The sequence below is a fragment of the Notolabrus celidotus genome, chromosome 4, assembly GCF_009762535.1.
Source record: "Notolabrus celidotus isolate fNotCel1 chromosome 4, fNotCel1.pri, whole genome shotgun sequence".
In the NCBI taxonomy this organism is placed as follows: Eukaryota; Metazoa; Chordata; class Actinopteri; order Labriformes; family Labridae; genus Notolabrus; species Notolabrus celidotus.
In genome coordinates, this window is record NC_048275.1 from 16,854,794 (window position 1) to 16,873,776 (window position 18,983).

Genomic DNA, 18,983 nt, shown 5'->3' on the forward strand with positions numbered 1-18,983 from the left:
CATCTGAGGGTGACAGCCATTTTCAGGGTGTCAATTGCAGACATCATTTACTCTGATAAGAAACAGAAGATATCCAGACCAAGACTTCATTTCCTGTGTTTGCGGTCCAACTAGCAGCTCAAAGTGCAAAAAAAGGGTTGGAGTTGAGAGGTGACGTCCAAGACGAGATCATTATTTATATACAGATGCAGATGTCTCAATAAAATACTAAATCTCTGTCAGGTGCCAGCCAATGGGATTTCCCATTGCTCTATACCACTGATGTACTCGCTCTCTTTCTCTGTATACTCTGTTTCTTTTCTGAAAACAGTAAGCGCCTGCTTAGCTCAGTTGCATCAATTAGCACATATCTGTAGATGCTGATTGCATAACACCAGATCTTGAAAGCTGGATGTGACACATTTCCAACTTACTGCCCCCCTTTGCTTGAACAAAAGTAACACATAACAAAGCAACACCTCTAAGGCTTGCAGGTTATACATGTTTAAAGAAACTCCATTATTTGATACAGTGTGTTAATTAGTCAGCTTAACAGGTGCTTATAGCCATAGATTTTCCCTACTATTTTTTAGTTTGTATGCTAAAGCCAAGCTAACCAGCTGCTGGCTCTGACTTTACATTGAATAGACAGATGTAAGAGGAGCATCTGTCTTCTTGTTTTACTCTTGGCAAGATGGCAAAAAAATGTAACAATTGGATATTCTTATTTTTTTTAGGTTGTTTGTTGCTAATCGATCAGATCACTTTTAAAAATGATAAATTTACATTCAAACTTAAGTTCCTGTAAAGAACCTTCCATCTGTGTCCATTTTAGCGCCCACATGTGGACAAACCAAGCGGCAACCTCTGGTCTAAAAATATGAGTCCAATGCGGAAGTGCTAAAAACTGCAGTTCATTGAGGATCCGCTTGAGGCTGGCTCCGGAAGTACCGGAAGTCACATACACATGAATGGGAAAAAGACGATCTTTACAGTAGAAATAAACATGTTTACAGCCTGGTACAAAAGACAAGTGTAATCTGATTAGCTCATTTCTCGATCGGCACACACTGTGAGGGGGGGATTTTTTTCTAACGCGACAATTTCGAAGATATTGAGATTACGAGTCTTCCAATGAGAGGCACAGCTGATTGCAGGGACACTGTAGCTGTTGGCTAGGAGGCTCAAACTCCGCCTCTTTACGTCACACTGGCTCCACAGCAGCAATATGGCGGCTGCCGACAATTGGCCTCAAACAGCTCTTCAGAAACAGACGGGTGACGTCACGGATCCTACGTCAATATTTTATACAGTCTATGGGAAAAACAAATAAATCTTATCTCATCACAGATCTTGTCACGTTTTCAGAAGAAAAATCGTATCTCACTTTGTTACAGTCAAAGGTGAATCTTTGATTCAATCTATGCTGTATATAAAAGTGTTTAAGGTTTTGTTTTAACGTGATAAAGTGTCTCGTATGACACCTACCCCGCTGCAGCAGTTACAAGTGTTAAAAATAATGATTTAGAAATGGCCAATTGTCTTGTTATTGGTCTTGTTAGCTTGCAGGTCACAAAAAGGCAGTACATCTCTGAAGACTTCAGTCTGTTTCATAACCAGCTAAAACAAATACTTATGTTGGCCTAAATCTAAATAACTAATGAATCAAGAGCATATTATGACCCCAGCAAAGTTGCTTGATAAGATGAAGTTAGTTCATCCAGCACCACAGGGCCAGTCAGTGAGGTGACAGATTAAAGATTTAGAAGCAGACTTGACTGGATGACGGTTTGGGCTGCTCAGTGAAAAGATACTTATGCCTTTCTTCCTCTTAGCTCTATCCTATGTATATGTCTGCCACAGCTGGAGTCTTTAGTCTTGTCTGTGTGGGTTACATAAGGGTCTGAAGAAGCCTGAGCATTAAGATAGAAGCTGACTCAGGCCTTGGCCCTGTCTGCTGATTTAATTCCTGCTTAACATTTAGCCAAAGATTACAGGAGAACCTCGGCCAGAGTTGTGAATGGATCCTCTGATATCAGTGATGTGATGGTCGTAATGAGGACAGAGGTGCTCATTTAGGGCTGATATGCAGAAGGAAACATGGTAGTTGTCTTGGATGTATTTCTTCGTATCGGGTATATGTTTGTGCATCCATGTGAATCAGCCATGTGTCCTTGTCTTCTCCTTGTTTATTTCTCCGTTCCACCTCCCCTCCTCTGCCCTGACCCTCCATCACCATATACACCATCTGCATGTCAACTGTGTCCATGCAGTCTCTGCTTCTAATGCACTCCCCTGTTGTTTCCACTGACGGCTCATTCATACCCATCTCTGTCTACAGTGTATAAACTCACATTTGCATGATCTTGTCTCTTAACACAATAGACGCTGTCTCTATCTACTGTCAGAGCTCTACATTCTGTTCAGCAGTCATTTTGCGGCTGCATTATTTGCTTAAATTGAAAGTCAATGAATGAGTAACTGATTCATTGGCACGTACACCAAGAAAGGTGTTCCTGTTACTGCTGAACTCTGTGAGGTATTTATAAATGTTGAAAAGATTGTATTCAAATTGCAACGTTTTATTAAGAACATGGACAGAATTTTAGATGTGTTCAATCATGTTGAATAAACAGAAGTCAGATCCATTATGTGAAACCTGAACTTGGGAGCTATCCCCTAATTGCTTCTCCCACAAAAATCAACTTTTGATAATGTCAGTGCTTTTCAAAACTATGATTAAATCCACATTCTGCGAAAGGAAGATCAAATATTGGAGGAATATTGTTCTCCAAAACTAGCACTGTACTTCAGAGCAGCCTCTCAAATCATCGCCAAAGCTAAAATCATATTTGCACGTCAAGAGCCTTCAAAAGTAAATAGAAACAAGAAATCTTGTTATCTTCTCTGCAGAGTATTTCATGCACCGACTCCCTTCTCTGCAATGGATTTCGGCAGCTCGAAGCAAGAATGTAGTCTTTCTGCAGAACATCCTTTTACTTTTCTCCCTCTCTCTTTCTCTCTATTTCTTACTCTGTCTAGACTTGTGAAATTTTTCTCTCAGTTCCAAGACTTTTTCATCCCAGTTTCCCTCTCTGTCTGCCTCCCGCTCTGGTGTTCACACTTTGCCCTCGCCCTTTTTTCTATTTCTCCCTCTCACTCCCCCGCACTCTCCCCTCCCACCCTCCCTTCATGCCCTCTTTTGTTCATTTTCAGGTCTTTGATGTTTCCCATACACTCGCAATAGCACACTAACTTTCTCTTTGTCTGTCTCGCTCTCGCCCTACACACATGTGCAAACCCTCCTCTCTCCCCTTCCATCAGTGTGTTTTGCCTTACCAGCAAAGCATCCATCCACCTCTGCCTCTCCGTCCCCTCCTCTCACATCCCTCGCCTCTCTTTGAAGTCATCAGAGCCCCAGTCGGAGCTCCATGCCACTCCAGTCAGCTTTTATCCTCACTCAGTGGAGAAAAAAAGGGAGGGATGTATTTAGACCCCGCTGGAGCACAGTCATCTCTCCTCCTGTGTGAAATGATTCACTTGTGACTCATAGCTTTATTGGGGACTCTCTCTCTCTAAACAAACAAGCATTGGTCGTGGCATTTTTCCATCCAAATTGACTGTAACTGTAACTGAGAGTGCCGGCCTGATTGCCCACCCCCCCCTAGCAGCTCGGTGCCTCTCTCCCACAATGATGAGCCATTCTCCCAGTAGCAATCATGTTTCGGTGATTAGCCTGCCATGACTGAGTGCCATCGTGCAAATCCAATCCCGAGCCAAATAAAGTCAACAATTGCTCCAAAGGGTGCATTTTCATATGTTTGAGGCATATATATTTGCATTTGCCAAACAGATGGAGGAGCACCTTTTGTCTAAAATCCGGCTCTTCTCAACTCATCATTTTCACACACAAACACACTCAGCTTGCAGGTTGCAGTGTGCCGAGCAGCTTCCACCTGCAGCCTACTGAGGCTCACAGCTTCACACCATTAGTTCAGCTTAGCGAGCACAGCAATCCTCAGTACAGCCTCGTCTATAAACCTCAGGCGCCATCTTGACTCAACTGCTCCTTTTTTCTTTTTGTCTTTTGCCTTTCACTGCAAATATAGCAGAATAATGATTTCCTGACACAAATAAAACCTGTAATGTCACTTTCATGAATAGCTCAGCAGAACGTTTTTCCATTCTCACATCATATACTGTTTGAACAAACTTTCCCAATGTTCAGCTGAAACACATCAAGTTCGACCAAATATTCTACTAGTATATACCTCAGAGTAGGAATTTAATTAGCTTAGCATATTATGTAATCTGAAGCAATGTCAGGGACCCCATATTATTTCCATATCTAATGATGATATTTGAAGATGAACTTGAAAGAGGTATGTCAGCTGTGAATTTGAGTGTGAGAGGGTCTGGGTAGAGCAAAACTGGCCTCATTAAATAACTTCAAGTCTGTATTTTGTGTCTAGGCAGCCATGTAAACAAGATCATTAGTCACAGATATTTTGATATACAGTAGATGGCGATGGAAATGCATATTAAGAAGCCTTGGCTAAACCATGTTGTTAACAATGCACATGGTTATTATAAGAGCTGTTTCAGCTAGTTGTGCAGCTGTATGGATATCAACGTCTCTGTGCATGTATGTTAGCCTATCTGTTGGTTCTCTAATTCAATTCAGACTATCTCTTTACCTGTTGGAATGGTTGTCATGTCACGTGTACAAACAATTTTGTTCCAAAGAGTGACAATTATTATCACATTGTTGACCCGGCTAATGTTTCCACTAGCATTATCATCATGGCAATGCTTTTTATAAGGTTACTACTTAACCCTCCTGTTATGTTGCGGGTCAAATTGACCATTTCAAAGTTCAAAAATCTAAAAAAAACTGTTACTGTCAGGAAGTATTTTTTTGGTATGAAACTTCTTCTGCTTGGCTAGCGTAAATAACATGTGAAATGAAAACGGTTCATTTCACATATTTGACATATCTGCAGGAGCTGGGATCGAATAGAGACAAGCTTGCAGCCATTAGGACCGTGAGGGACAAGTAGGTAGTAGAACTTCCACTACTCTATAACCCAGGCCCTAATGTCACAGTTGATGAAAGGATAGTGGCATTCAAATATATATATGCCTTCCAAACCAGCTAAATACAGCATAAAAACCTGGGCAGCATGTGACAGAAGAGGTGTCTTGTTTTAATTTATCAACATTACTTCATAAAAAATAAAATAAAAATAAAAAGTAAAATAAAATAAACAAAAATCCATGCCATTAAAACTATTCTATTATATTTAGGTTTTTCCAATGTACATTAAAAAAAGCTTTAACATTAATTTGAGTGAAAAACGAGTGAGTTATCCTCATTGGACCATGATCTGTGAGAGTTAAAGAACACCATTGCACTAAAAACTGATTTAAATGTTTAGAATTTGAGTTGAGAATGAGATAAAAAAAAAAAAGGGATTTTTTTGTGGTTCTGACACTTTTGGATAATTAAATATTCCTCGGGTCAAATTGACCCAGGAACATAATTGCTGTTCCTGAGAAACGAACATAACAGGAGGGATCACAATCAGTGAAAAATAGTGACATTCTCACTGTCTTTAGCTATATTGTAATGCTTAACAGGTGATATATCCTCACTTATGGATAATAAACTCAGATGGTACAATTGTTAGCATGTTGTCAGTAGCATTTACCACAAAACTAGCAATGTCACTAGCATGGTTGTAAGCTCTTACTTGGCTTATTCAATCATTCAACACTTATCAGACCTGTAATAGTTGTCTCTTTACCGAGCAGTAAACTCCCATTGTAGACATTCTTTAGGCTCCAAAATAAGAAAAGAGCCTTGTTTTGGCTAAAATGATACGTTAACGTTGTACATTTAGTATAAAAGGGGATACAGGTACACTCCTGCAGGGCTCTCAAGTTTTGAACTCAGATCAGAGTGAGATTTTGGCAGCAGGTGGTGCAGACAGACCGCGTCTTCTAATCTGCGGTCAGTCTGCATTGCACATTTGCATCCTTTACTGTGGAATGTAACGTTTTTGCGTTGTTTTACCAGGATACAGTGATGCTATTTTTATGATTGGCTGTTGGGTGGCTATATTTCTTTCTTTCTTTCTGATTAGCTGGTGCGTGGCAAGCTCATACTCTACGGGAAACCCTCTTGATTCCTACCTGTTCCACAGTTTAAGGAAAAGCGCGCAAGTAGGTGGTCGTTGTCCAAGTAATTACTCTGCGTGAGAAATACAAAGTGTGGCGTGTGAGCGTGTGAACAGATTGAAATGCGTGAGACTTCAGAGCCCTGCTCCTGTGTAGAAAACATTATCCCTGTGATGTAGGATGACTATATTTTAAAACCTACAGATAGGAACATTTTAATCTTACCGCAAACCCACATGTATGAGTTCATGGTACAATTGGATATTTCATCAGTGCACCTTTCAACACCTTGGAAAGTGCCTTGGAAAAGAAAAAATCATGTCTCCCACTTCCAGCATGTGCCCACCATTTCTGTTTGCTCTTTTTGACAGCTTTATTATGTCGACATTTCAACTGTGGGCGACTGAAAATGGACACTTGCAGTGTGTGCAAAATGAAGCATATTCGTTGTCTGGTACTTTTCAAAGGAAGCTGTAACTGTCCTGGAACTCTATGGAACACACTGACTTCCTTTTTCGGCCTGACAGCTAACCTACCTGATTTTTTATTTATTTTTAAGTTATATTTTTGGGGCATTTTGCATTTTTTTTATTGGATAGGACAGCTAAAGAGAAAAAAGAAATGTGAAGAGTAGAGAGTAGGGGAAGACACGCAGCAAATGGCAGAGGCCAGGAATCAAACCAGTCCTGGTCAAACCAGGGCGTATGGTCACCCTACTGTAAGGGTCACATAGTTAGCAGAAGATTACTGCTACATCCTGATGTCAATATATGTGAAATGCAGTGTTTGTATGTAATCCCTTTTTGGAATATCTTGTGTAATAGCTGATGATTAGTAGTGCATTAGCTTGCTCCTTTGACCTTTTAGTTGTGTGTAAAGTGTGCACTTGAAATAATGCTGTGTGGTCTTTCAGGCATAATAAGGCACTTAACCACCACAACAATTCCACTATACTGTCAATAGAATTCCTTGACTTGAGTTACCATTATTTTCAAACCAAGACCTAGAGTATAACAGAGGGATTGCATTCAAGTGGACTATACTGTCCGTAATGGTTGTGTCTTCTCCTGCCGTCCGTTTTGTGTCTGCTGTGGTTGCTATTGGTTGGCATCTTTGTGACAACAACACCAGCAGTCTGTCAAATACTGTTATCTCAAACACTAAAGCGGTGTGTCCAGCCCGCCCTTAGCTAGCAAAGTGACAGCACATGAACGTGTTTCTGTGTGTTAATGTGTGTCTCTGTAATTCTGTCTTAATCTATGCATGCAAATGAGCAAACATTTACACTGTTTAGAGAGTGCTGCTCAGTCCATGGAGGCCTGCAGTGCAGAGGCTGTGCTTATACATGTTTCACCAACACCTTTTACTTAAACCACATTAATGAAAGACTCTAGCATCAGCCTTAACTGAGTGCATTTTCTGTGTTAAACTGTGGTTAATTCTTTACCCGAGGACTGACTTTTTGTTCTACTGGATTATATAACTGCACAGTATTTCAGAAAAAAAAATTACAGCCTGTTTTTTTTAGTATATGACTTTATATTAGATCAAGATGTTAGATGTAGTTTGTAATTAAGTAAAGCAGCAATAGGCTCCATGTTGATCATTTGCAAGAATAAAATGCTTCCACCAGCTTAAAAAATTATTCATGTGAACAACACAATTATATCAAGAGGGTAAGCTTAATAATACAAAAACATCCTGTGTAATTAAATATAATATATGATAACATAATAACTCCTCCTCTTAAAACTACATCCTGAAGAATGTTAATAAATGTTGTTTTATTTCCTCAAAAAGGATAACATAGCCATAAAGAAGGATTAACTGGAGCGTCAGTTTATGGGTGTATCTGAAAATTTTGAATAGTACTTTTACTTTTTCCATTTTAACAAATATATAAATAACAGGCTGTTTTTATACATTTAAACATTTTTTACTCCCTTCTTTGCTTGTATGTTCTGAAGCTTGTTAGACCACAGCTACTGATGGGTATGACCTTTAACCCGTAGAAGGTCGAACTGATAGAATTTTCTGCTGGTGTTGAGTTGCTCTTTAAAGCTCCTGTCAGGAACTATTTTTTTGTGCGACTCCTGTTGTCAAGCAGTACATCTTATTTATCTAATTATCTTGTCCTGTACATGTATAAGCAGTATTTCGTAATCAAACAATCATCCTGCTTTCTTTTAACATAAAAATATCTTTTTGCGATTTATTTTCTCAGGGGATGTTACACATTTATCGTCAGTCAGCATGTTTTAAATTCCCCTGTATGACATTGACCCAGTGGCCTAAGTTGACAGACATGAAACATAATTGTTTCGAGATAATTAAGCTTCTTCCTGATTGTCTTGTTTGTATTGTTGGCCATATAAAGGCATCAGCATTCATTTCAGTTGAGCTCTCACTCGTCTGCCACTCCTCTGAAAGTATTTTGTCACCTTTCCACACTCTTGCGTCTTTTCTTGAAAAAAAAATCAGATTGCTTTGTCCACCATTAATAATTAGAACACCCTGTCTATCAGCTCCTCTGTCTCCTCCTGCTCTGCCTGTAAATCTGTGAGTGTTAACAGTGTTTCTCATCTCCCAATAAAGCCCCATCATAGATCTTGTGGACGTGTATATTGGCAGCGTCTTTCTGGCTGCCTGGGCCGGACAAAAGATAAAATATGTTATCTGGGCTATGAGAGGAGTGAAATAGGACAAGGTCAGGTTTAACAATGCATTAGGATGTAGTGGGAAGGGTGTCTCTATTTCTTGCAACAGACTGATTTGATTTGTTGGTATTAGTTCTTCTCAACTGTAACATCAGCAGGGCTCAGTGTGAGCTGGTTTTGGAGAAAGTTAGAAAGGATTATGTCCCAGAGAGGATGATTGCACTTTTATTTTATAAAACAATTGCTATCAATAAAGTTCTCCTACATGACATTTTGAAAAGAGTAAATTTGTTTCCCCATTGGCCTCTTGTGGAACATTATTCCCCCCTAAATTCTAAATAGATGACAAGTTTACTGCCACATTAAATACTTTACCAACCAACTGTTGCTGTGCTAAAAGTTTAGATTTAAACTCTTTTGATTCAATGAAGCACTGCAGCGTTACATCTCTGCATCTGAAGCATCATCGTATCAATGATTTCTACCTGCTGAATCCCTCCAAAAGAGACTTTTGTTTGGAAAGGTTCAAAATGTCATCAACATATTATGAATCAGACTTGATGATGGCCTAAATCTCGAGTGACTTTTGTTTTGAAAGGTTCAACAATTCCTATCCTTCATCATCTCCATTGCTCTGTAGTTCAAGTGTCACTTGCGTCAAACTGTCCACCTTTATCTGTTTATCCTGATGTTGTGTCCTCTGAAGTGTGCGTGAGTGTTTCCTGTCAGATCCCCGCTCCTTGTCTGGTCTCTGTTGTGTGCAGACAGCAGAAGACAGAAGAATGTCAGCCTGCCAGTATCCAGCTGCTTCTCTCTTATTGGTATTCAGGGCACACAGAGCTGTCCTGAGGGTCTGTTGCACGTGCCAAGGAGGAATGTGGGAAATAAGGGATATGGAGAGAGGAGGAAGAAAGGAGTGTGGCCCCCTCCCTCTCATGTTATTTGGACCTAAAAATAGACTGCATCCTCCCTTCTTTCTTTCTATTCCCAGTGCATCTCCGTTTTCACACCAAGCACTCCTCCCTAGATCCTCCCTCTCTTCCTCGTCCTCTTCCTCCTTGTCTTTCTGTTTAGTCTAAGTAAACATGCTCTCTGGTGCCCCATGATAAGACTCCTCAAGTGTAAAGCCAGACAGTTTGGACGCCGCTAACAGGCTCGCCTTGATAAAGAATTAACTATAGGGGTGATTTAATTTAACACCAGTGTTCCCCCAGCCAGACTGCACTGTCTCACCTCTGAAAATAAAAGCTTATTAAATGTTCCTGAGAACAAACCCCCTTAGTGTCAACAACTGGCGATTGCTTATCACAAATTAAATCACAGCATGATCTCCTAAAACAAGTCCTTAATTATTGTTTCATTAAGTTTGAAATAGGTTAATATAATAGATAGCATGCACTTCTAGGTGTTATTTATATACTCCTATCTGTTGACTTTGGGAGGATAAGCCACTTAGCCAAAAATATATCCTAATAAACAAAATCAAATCAATTACTCCTTAAAAACCATTAACAAATACAACACAGTTTTAGACTGTGATGTATTCCTGGAAATAAGATAAGTTAACTTTGACCTGCAATTTCACCTGTTGGTGTTAGTAATATTTTGAAACTTTTACACATTACATCTAAAAAGTATTACAGCTTTCGTCTTCTTCTATCTCCTAATTTATGGTAGTGTGCAGTTTGAGTGATGAAATCATGGTAGGTGGGCAGGAGGGATATTGGCTTTCAGTGGATTATGTTCTAGCACATGGCCAACCTTGGCTTAGTCATCGCGCCCACGACCGCCCACCCAGAAGATGAGAGTGAGAGAGCGATAGAGAAAAAGATTGGGATAGAGAGAGAGAGACAGAGAGAGAGGGAGAGAGGCCTTGCCCTATAGGAACACTATCCCATCACCAGGCAGGAACAGTAGTGGATTTAGAAATACAGAAATCAGCTAAAGGTAGAGACAAAAGAGAAAAAAAAAGGTTTGGACACTGAGAGTACTACTCCAACATGAACCAGAAACTGATATGTAATAGTGAGGAGATTAATACAAACACAAAAGATAACACTGACAACAGAAGTAATACAAAACAAATGAGTGTTTGTGTGAGCGTGGGCTGCTGTTCCTCAGGTCAGAAAAAGCTCAGTATTCTATTAGTCACTTAGCAGCAAATAAAAGTTTTATAAAGGATCTTTTCTAACACAGAATCAAAGTGTCATCGTTTAATGCCCTAACTGTTACTGCTGCCTACCACTTAAACACTGCCTGTGCCAACACTTTGTTTAGTCTACCTACTACTTGTACCTCCTTAACTGTAGCTGGTAATATTGCCACTAAAAACCACTCATTTAAAACTGATAGCACAACATGTGATTAGGAAAAGGGTACAAGCAATGAATTAATTATATGACAGAGGATAAAGGTATTATAACAATGACAAAATTATATACTCAAGACATAAATTATGTTTTAACAAGGGCTGTCAGCTTTCATGTGATAATCACAGTGCAATTAAGGTTTGAAATGAATGCACTTTTTTCCAAATCCTTTGCTATTTTGTCCCTGATGGCACACTGTAGTTAAGCTACTTCCGCCATGATGGTAAAAGAATGACCCTATTGGGCTTTTGAATGGCACATTTTCCTTTGAATAACTCCCAGATGATCCAGTTGACAAGTCAAAAGTGGTATACACTTTGTGTCCAATAGAATTAAAACATAATGAAAGTACTTCCAGTTTGAGCTGCCAGCTTTGAGCTAAGCATACAGGTTCAGCTAATCAGACTGATGTAATTGGGCAACCACATCACAAAAGCTGGAAGAGAACTGTTTTGGAGTGTGTGAATCACCACAGTACTGTGAATGAAACACTTCAACCCTGTCTCCTTGCTGTATGTCATGGTTCCCAAGACATTGGTATTAATTGCTTTACGTCTTTACTACAGACTCAACAACTGTTCTGGAATATAAATTAATGGAATTTTAAACTTACTGCATTTAACTATTGAAATTCAGCAATTAATCACAATTGCAAAAATATATTGTTTGACAGCTTAATTATTATTAACTACATTTAAAGAGATAACTATTGATTTTTTGGCCACTTGGGGGCCGCACATCAACTGCTACTGTTATTTTCATTAAACAAACAAGGTGAATTTGTTAACCAACACCCTCCATTTAACATAATGGTAATAATAAATAATAATTGATATATGACTTTTTGAATACTCAAAGACTGTTTACAAATATACAGATACAGTTACAAGATACAGAGATAAAAATACAACTTTTAGGAGCTTGACAGGAGAGGCAGCAGGAGTCAGATATTGTAGGATTTTTACGAGTTTTTAAATGAGTAGAGTAAGACTGAGTTGTGGATGATTGGAGGGACGGATGGGGACAGCAATGACAAAGGCAGAAACAGAACTGAATTAGCACTTAAATGGAATCAATTTCATCCTTCTGCTAAATGTGATTTAAAGAGGGACTGATTGATTTGGGGGGGACTTTTTTGTGACAGCACAACAGCTGTCCTTGTCACTAACTGATCAACCTTAAATGCTACCAGTTGCCAAGTTACAAATCAGACAGACAGACTCAGGACAATATTTGCACTTATAGGAATGATTTCCACCAACCTTAAGACTGTAAATTAAGTTTTTTCTCCCTTCTTTGTCTCAAGTGGAATATTTGGCATTGTAGCTACTTTAACATCTCACTTAGTCAACAATAAAGGCCCCAAATGCATCTTTAATATGAATACATTGTTTTACTTTAATTGTAAGATAGATATGACTGTAAGACAGTAGAACTGATGTATAATCAGGGATATCTTTTGGCACACTCTGATCTCATCATTTGAAGAGTTCATTTGCAAAAACAGATAACTCCGTTTTTATACATTTTCAAAAAACATTTCTTTTTTTATATACATTTCTAATAAAGGTACATTTTCAAGATACCTCTGATTAGTAAAGTCACTTAGACTAGTCAAAGCCCCCCAACCTCAGTTGATTATAATACCAAAAGCTAGTAATAGAAAAAATATGTTTTTTTGAAATTTATTTTAATTTTTTCAGAAGTTAGCTAACTGTTTTTGCAAATGAACTCCTCATTTGTAAAAAAGATAACAAACCTGGCATCTATAGATCATAGTTTCTGACATACAAGATAGTACCAACTTTATTTGTGCTAAAGGTGAAAACGCTGACATAGAGACACTGCTTTGGAGACCAATAATCACATTTACCACAGCTTCCTATTTGATGTAAATGTTGCTTGCTTTGAGGTGTGATCAATATTATTTGTTTCATTGAACATGTAAAGAAACTGTCTAAAAACACTGTATATTAGATCCCCCATATGAAAAATAAGTACTTGGATCTTTAAGATCAGAGAGGGATAGCCATTCCTTCCTGACTTTTACTTACTTTTTTATTTCCTAAATAGTACCGATTTTTTTTTCTACGACTGCTTACACCATAGATAAGAATATGAAATCCTGTTAGGTCTTTTGTAGTGTCAAGTATGCCAATAGTCCACATTTTAAGCCAGTATTTTAAAATGTGAAGTTAAAAAGCTTAAATTCTCATTGAACTTAAAATATACCGCAATCCAGCCAGCAAAATTGTGCTGTGGTTTTATGAAGCATGATATGGCAGAAACCTACCATCTGTAAAATTTGCAACAAGCGCTGCATTAACTGCAGCAATGTCAAACTAGGATAAATGCCTTTTTATTTTCAAGGAAGCAAGCATAGCAGGCTGACTACCTCCCATCCATGATTCAATGCTCATCTCTTTCTCTCTGGTAGAGGCCTGTCCCTTGGGGAGGGAGATGTTGAAGAGTCTAGGGAAATATTGAACACCCTTCTGCTGCTGTACACTGGGGACACTGATTCTCTGGGGACTGAGAGGGGGGAATGAGGCCGTGTGTTCTAAAAAGCTGTAGAAGTTGATGAAAAATACGGTGAGAAAAGGGCATTGTTGTGTGAGTATCTGTTGGCAACCATCTGGAAAGCACTCTGAATTAAATAATGATAAAACCGCCTGTCTATCAAACTACAGGATGGGGCTGCAAATGCTGCTGATGCTGCTGTGTGCACAAATTCTTCACCAACAAGTTTTGATTATTAGATTTACAGCAAGAAATTGATGGAGATGACAATGCAATACCAGTAATATAATGTAAGGTATTTAGCAATGTTGTAAAAGAAAGATCATTATGCAGAAACATAATTAGATCGTATTAGTTTCCTGGAAGTATAAGTTAGGGAAGTGAATATGAGAAATGATTAGCCTCTGGTCGGGCAAGGCTAAGAATGAATTAGCTTGACAGAAACATCAAGAAGGCTGTGAAACAGATTTTTTCTCTTTCACTTCTACATCCTCATGGACATGTCTTACATCTAATAAAGACAAGGGCCCCACTTACTGGGCTGTGATTGGGCTTTGCTTCTTTTTTTCAAGAGATAAACAGATTATCAATTCAAATTAGCCTCTGAATAAACAAGATGCAAGACGTCTGTCGTGGAGCTGTAGTATCTACTTCAGCTTATCTCTTCTACACATTTAGTATTTTTGTGAGGTAGGGCAGTGTCTAACAACGGCCAGTGTTAAGCAGTAACAATGCTACAAAGAGTAGTATTAGTGGAGTAGCTTCATTTATCAGTAATTTAGCATTGCTCTTTTCTGAACCAAACAACGCACCAGTTGCTCACAAGCTACATTTTCCCACAACACATTTGAGTGCTGTGAAAGCATTCCATTACAGTCCAAAATCAAATTACGACTTATATATGACTGTAACTAAACAATCTAATCCTTCAGTCGATGCTTGCGGCGTCCCTGCTGTTAGCAAATGAGCAGACAAGCATCACCTAACAGGGCGACCCACATGCAAGCTAACACAGCCAATGCCCTATTAAGCTAACCATGGCCTGTACAGTAGGCTAGCATCAGCTAACAACTTGCTAATGACTGAATATTAAGGAGGGAAAATGTGATAAATAAATAAGGAAACATGGAAATGTTGGAACTTCTGATTAGGGGAGAATAGGTAATAGGACCAAGGTTGGATTAAAAAAGGCTCAGGCAAAACTCTTCTTCCTGAGGAAACTACGATCGTTTGACATTAGCAGGAACCTTTATGTTTTTTATCAGGGAATCTTGGCTAGTGTCCTCTTCTATGCTGTGCTTTGCTAGGGGTGGCAGCATTTGTCTTGATGACAGAAAAAATAATTAATACATTGATCAGAAAGGCTGGTTCAGTAATTGGGATTACTCCTGACTCTCTTGAGGTTACCTTGGAGAAGAGAACTAGGACTAAATTAAAAACTGTTCTGATCTTTGAAGGCGATCCCCTGCACAATGTTTTTAACTGAGAAGCTCCTTCAGTGAGCAACTGGTGATGCTACAGTGCTCCACAGAACGTCTTAGAAGGTCCTTTGTTCCTCCAGCAGTCAGATTTTTTAATGAACACTTGTAGTTATGGATCTGACCCATGGCTGTTAATTAGGCCTCAAATGGTGTGACTGTGTTATTTGTTTATTTGTCTTGTTTTTGTGACTGTACTGTATTATTGTTTGTTGGTTCTGTGAACAGACCCTTGTGGCATATGAATTTCCCCCACAGGGGATCAATAAAGTTCTCTAATCTAATAGGAGAATTTTGGCCTGTGGCTAAGTTGACATTACCTCTTGTTTCTTGGCCACTGTGTTTTTTTTTAAGTCAGCTGAACATAAGTTTATGTTGTTAATATATGTTAATCTTTGTGCAGTATGCTGATATAATGTAGCATTTTAATATAGAGCAGTCAGAGAAATATACAAAAATGGCATTGACTTTGACTTAAACTGGCTACATGCAAAGGAAATAGAGTTGATGTAGCAAGCTCGTTTTGACCTGCTGCTGTAGCTTAGCTTGTTACATTAAAACACTGCTTTTAGCACTGACTATGGAAATACTTTGCATAAAAGATGGCTGACAAGTCTGGATGAAATCCACCTAGTCTTACAGTAAGAACTGAGTTATAGATTTATACCACGCAAGATGGTAAGCTCTGTTGCAATTATATTCATAATTTTATCTTAAAAATTAAGTCTGCGTTTTTTATATGTTTTTATTGAACTTTTCCAATAGACACATAATAAACCAAACAATCAGAAATTGTTAAAAGGGAATCTTATGCACATATAAACGAAATCACATCTCTAGTGGACAGGGTCCATTTTACACTTCCTTATAGTGACAGCATTGAAAACATAAAAATATACAGAGCAATACAAACAATACAAAGACAACCTAACCAAACACACAAAAAAGAACAAGAAAAAAAGAAGGGAATCTGTATTACTGCTGGATAACAGTTGTAGAGTGAAAATATAGTTTTGAGGTGAAAGGTCTCAGTCTGCTCAAAACGAATCTTTTTATCTCACGTGTCGTCCGCGATCAAGTGTCTGAAGTGTTAATAGCTTTTCAAATGGACACACTCATAGTGGGGTGAAATGTCGGCTGTCATGTAGAGGAGTGAGATGCCATGAATCATAAGAATGGGGATAACCATGCACACTTTCAGACAGCCATTTCTTGAACAAATTTATGGTGTTGAACTAGGCTGCACTCTTAGCAAGTGACAGAAAAAATCTGTAAAAAAATATGAAAGGAGAGCTTGAAAGAGAAGTTCAAACCTTGTTCACTCACTCACCTCAGAACACCTGGACATTTTCTGTCTGAAGTAGGGAGCTTTTGATATTGTTAGTTTTGGTGAGTAACGGAAATCGGGGGATGCAACCTCACCCCTAGGCCTGAAAATTGAAAAAGGGGTTGAGGGAGCATGTCTTTTGAAGCATACTGACGGTTTTGCTGAATCTGATGATCATTTATAGCATTTGATTATCAGCCTGGATTTATGCAGTTGCTGATTTATGTAGGTTTAATTACGGCAAATAATAAAATACATGTTAATGATGTATGATTTTGTCATTGAAGGAGATATAATGAAACTGATTTTCAATTTTGTTCCATTAAATCAGAGTTTTATTGGCCAACTGTTTCACATTGATCTTTTACAAATAGTCCAAAGAGAGCATCATTGTACAGTAGACAACAAGTCAATGAGCTCTTAATGTTTCTGCATCAAAGGTTACCTTTTGGGTCTTTACTGTTATACAAAGATCCTTCTTTTTTCCCTTTGCCATTTACAGGTAGCAGAAATATGCAAACAAGTGCACTGATCAAATCAGTGGAGAGGGAGACTGCTAGCATTTGACGTAGATTAAAACAATGCAAGTTTAAAAATACCTTTAAGCTCCTGTGGGGTTCTTAGCTGGTTATAAAACAGGATCAAATGAATGCTAATGACAGTGACAAAGAGAAACAAATGAGACCTTCAGGCACAACAGTGACTTCATCTTAATTGTAATTGTTGATGCCTGTAACTGCTGCCACCAGGTTGTTGGTTGGTTGGCAAGGGGATAAAGAACAAAACATGGCCTAGCTTATGTCTTCACTACAAATCTTAATCTAAGGATAAAGGAACATGTACAGGCTGGGATCAAGAAAAATTATCCAGAGCAACTCTGAAGGCATTAGGCCATAAATAATTCAGTTTGATTAAAGTAAACCAGGTTGAAATTATTTAGTCATTTAATGCATTACTTTTCAGGCTCTCTCAATTCTAAAAGGAAAAAGATGCTATACGTGAGCCTACACAAAGCAACCAAACAACATGCCACTCAGGTAACCCAAAGTCGATAACACCACATGAGGAATCAAAGATCACCTTGTTTGTCTGTAAACACCAGCCTCACTTTCATCCATTAGCAGATCAGACCTTAATCAGATCAAGCCATTAACAGGCTCTCAGTCACACTTCGAGGAGCATTTCAAAGCCGAGGAGAAACATCATGGTTGACAACATCCATTTGTAATTACCCAAATAAGCCAAAGTCTGGAGTAAGAAAGCCATCTGTCCATCACTAGTCTATCACAGCTTGCTTATGATGATAATACTGCTGCTGTGAGCAAGTGTGTTATGCAGTGGCATCAGGTTTTTCTTATCACAGTCCACCATTATGGAAATAATGGACAAAGCAGAACAGCACCAACTGGTGCATTATAAAACACATTAATGGTATTAGGTGTGAGGAGTGAGAGGAGGAATAATTCTCATCTAAAAAATTCATAGATCTTTGCTGTGCTGGAAAGAAAAAGATGCTGCAAATGACAGCAGTTTGCTTCTGCATGTTTCGTGAAAGTGTACCTTTTTTAATGTGATGTCATTTTAAATAAAACATAATAAGAAAGACAACAAAGGTCAGAAATGTATACAGGCTACAGATGGTGTTAATAGCCGATCACTGGTTTACAGAATCTGCCTCACAACATATAGAAATAAAGCTTCAGTTTGGATGGAGTAATTGCCTGCACTCCAGGCAGTATTGTCACCTGGGCATCTGTTCCTGGTGTTAGATGATCCTTGCCTGCTGTGAAACAGACGGTGGTCCCGGCTCTTTCCCCATTGGAGAGCCTCGGCATATGAAAAGTGCAGAGTTGGATGCAAAGTATGAGAGATACAATGAAAATATAACACAGGCAGCAGTATGTGAAAAGGAAGAAACTTAAGACTCGGGAGGAGAAATTCATTTAAAAGAGGATGGATTATAAATTTGGGTAGTTCATGTAAGATTAAAGACGAGCAGAGAAAAACAGAGCATGACCATCTGTTGCCAAGGCTAAGAGAAGGTTTCTTTTTGCTTCTTGCTTTTCTCTCATTGAGGATCAGAGTCTTTTCCTTGTTCAGTGTAACCCTGAATGCGTTATGTTCCAGATAAATCTGAATAATGTTCATCCTGTCTGCATCAACATTTTTAAACAAACCCTATTAAGTTTATTCCATTAGATTTTTGTATTTTTTGTACTCTATTACGTTGACATAGTACTCGTAAATTGACAATAAATGAAAATCACGTTTAATCTAACCCTAATTTATGTAATCTAATCTAGTCTAGTATCAAATCCCTTGGGTTTTGAGTTAGAAGAAGTGCTGAAACAATTATTCCATTAATCGATGAGTCATTCCTCACTACATTGCCAGAAGTGAATTAACCACCATCGTGATGATTAATTAATTGTGGAGTCATATTTCAAGCTTAAATAACACATTATTGTTGAGT

The 18,983-nt window shown here is 38.5% G+C and overlaps 2 protein-coding genes across 6 annotated transcripts in view; one reads left to right on the forward strand and one right to left on the reverse strand.

Annotated features, from left to right (window-relative positions):
• Window positions 1-18,983, reverse strand: part of LOC117811636 (ubiquitin-conjugating enzyme E2 D4-like) — a 57,560-nt gene that overhangs the window by 19,276 nt on the left and 19,301 nt on the right. The window lies entirely within an intron of this gene.
• The window catches only part of rgs7a (regulator of G protein signaling 7a), a 77,683-nt gene that overhangs the window by 17,184 nt on the left and 41,516 nt on the right, over window positions 1-18,983 (forward strand). The gene's annotated exons all lie outside the window — the stretch shown is intronic.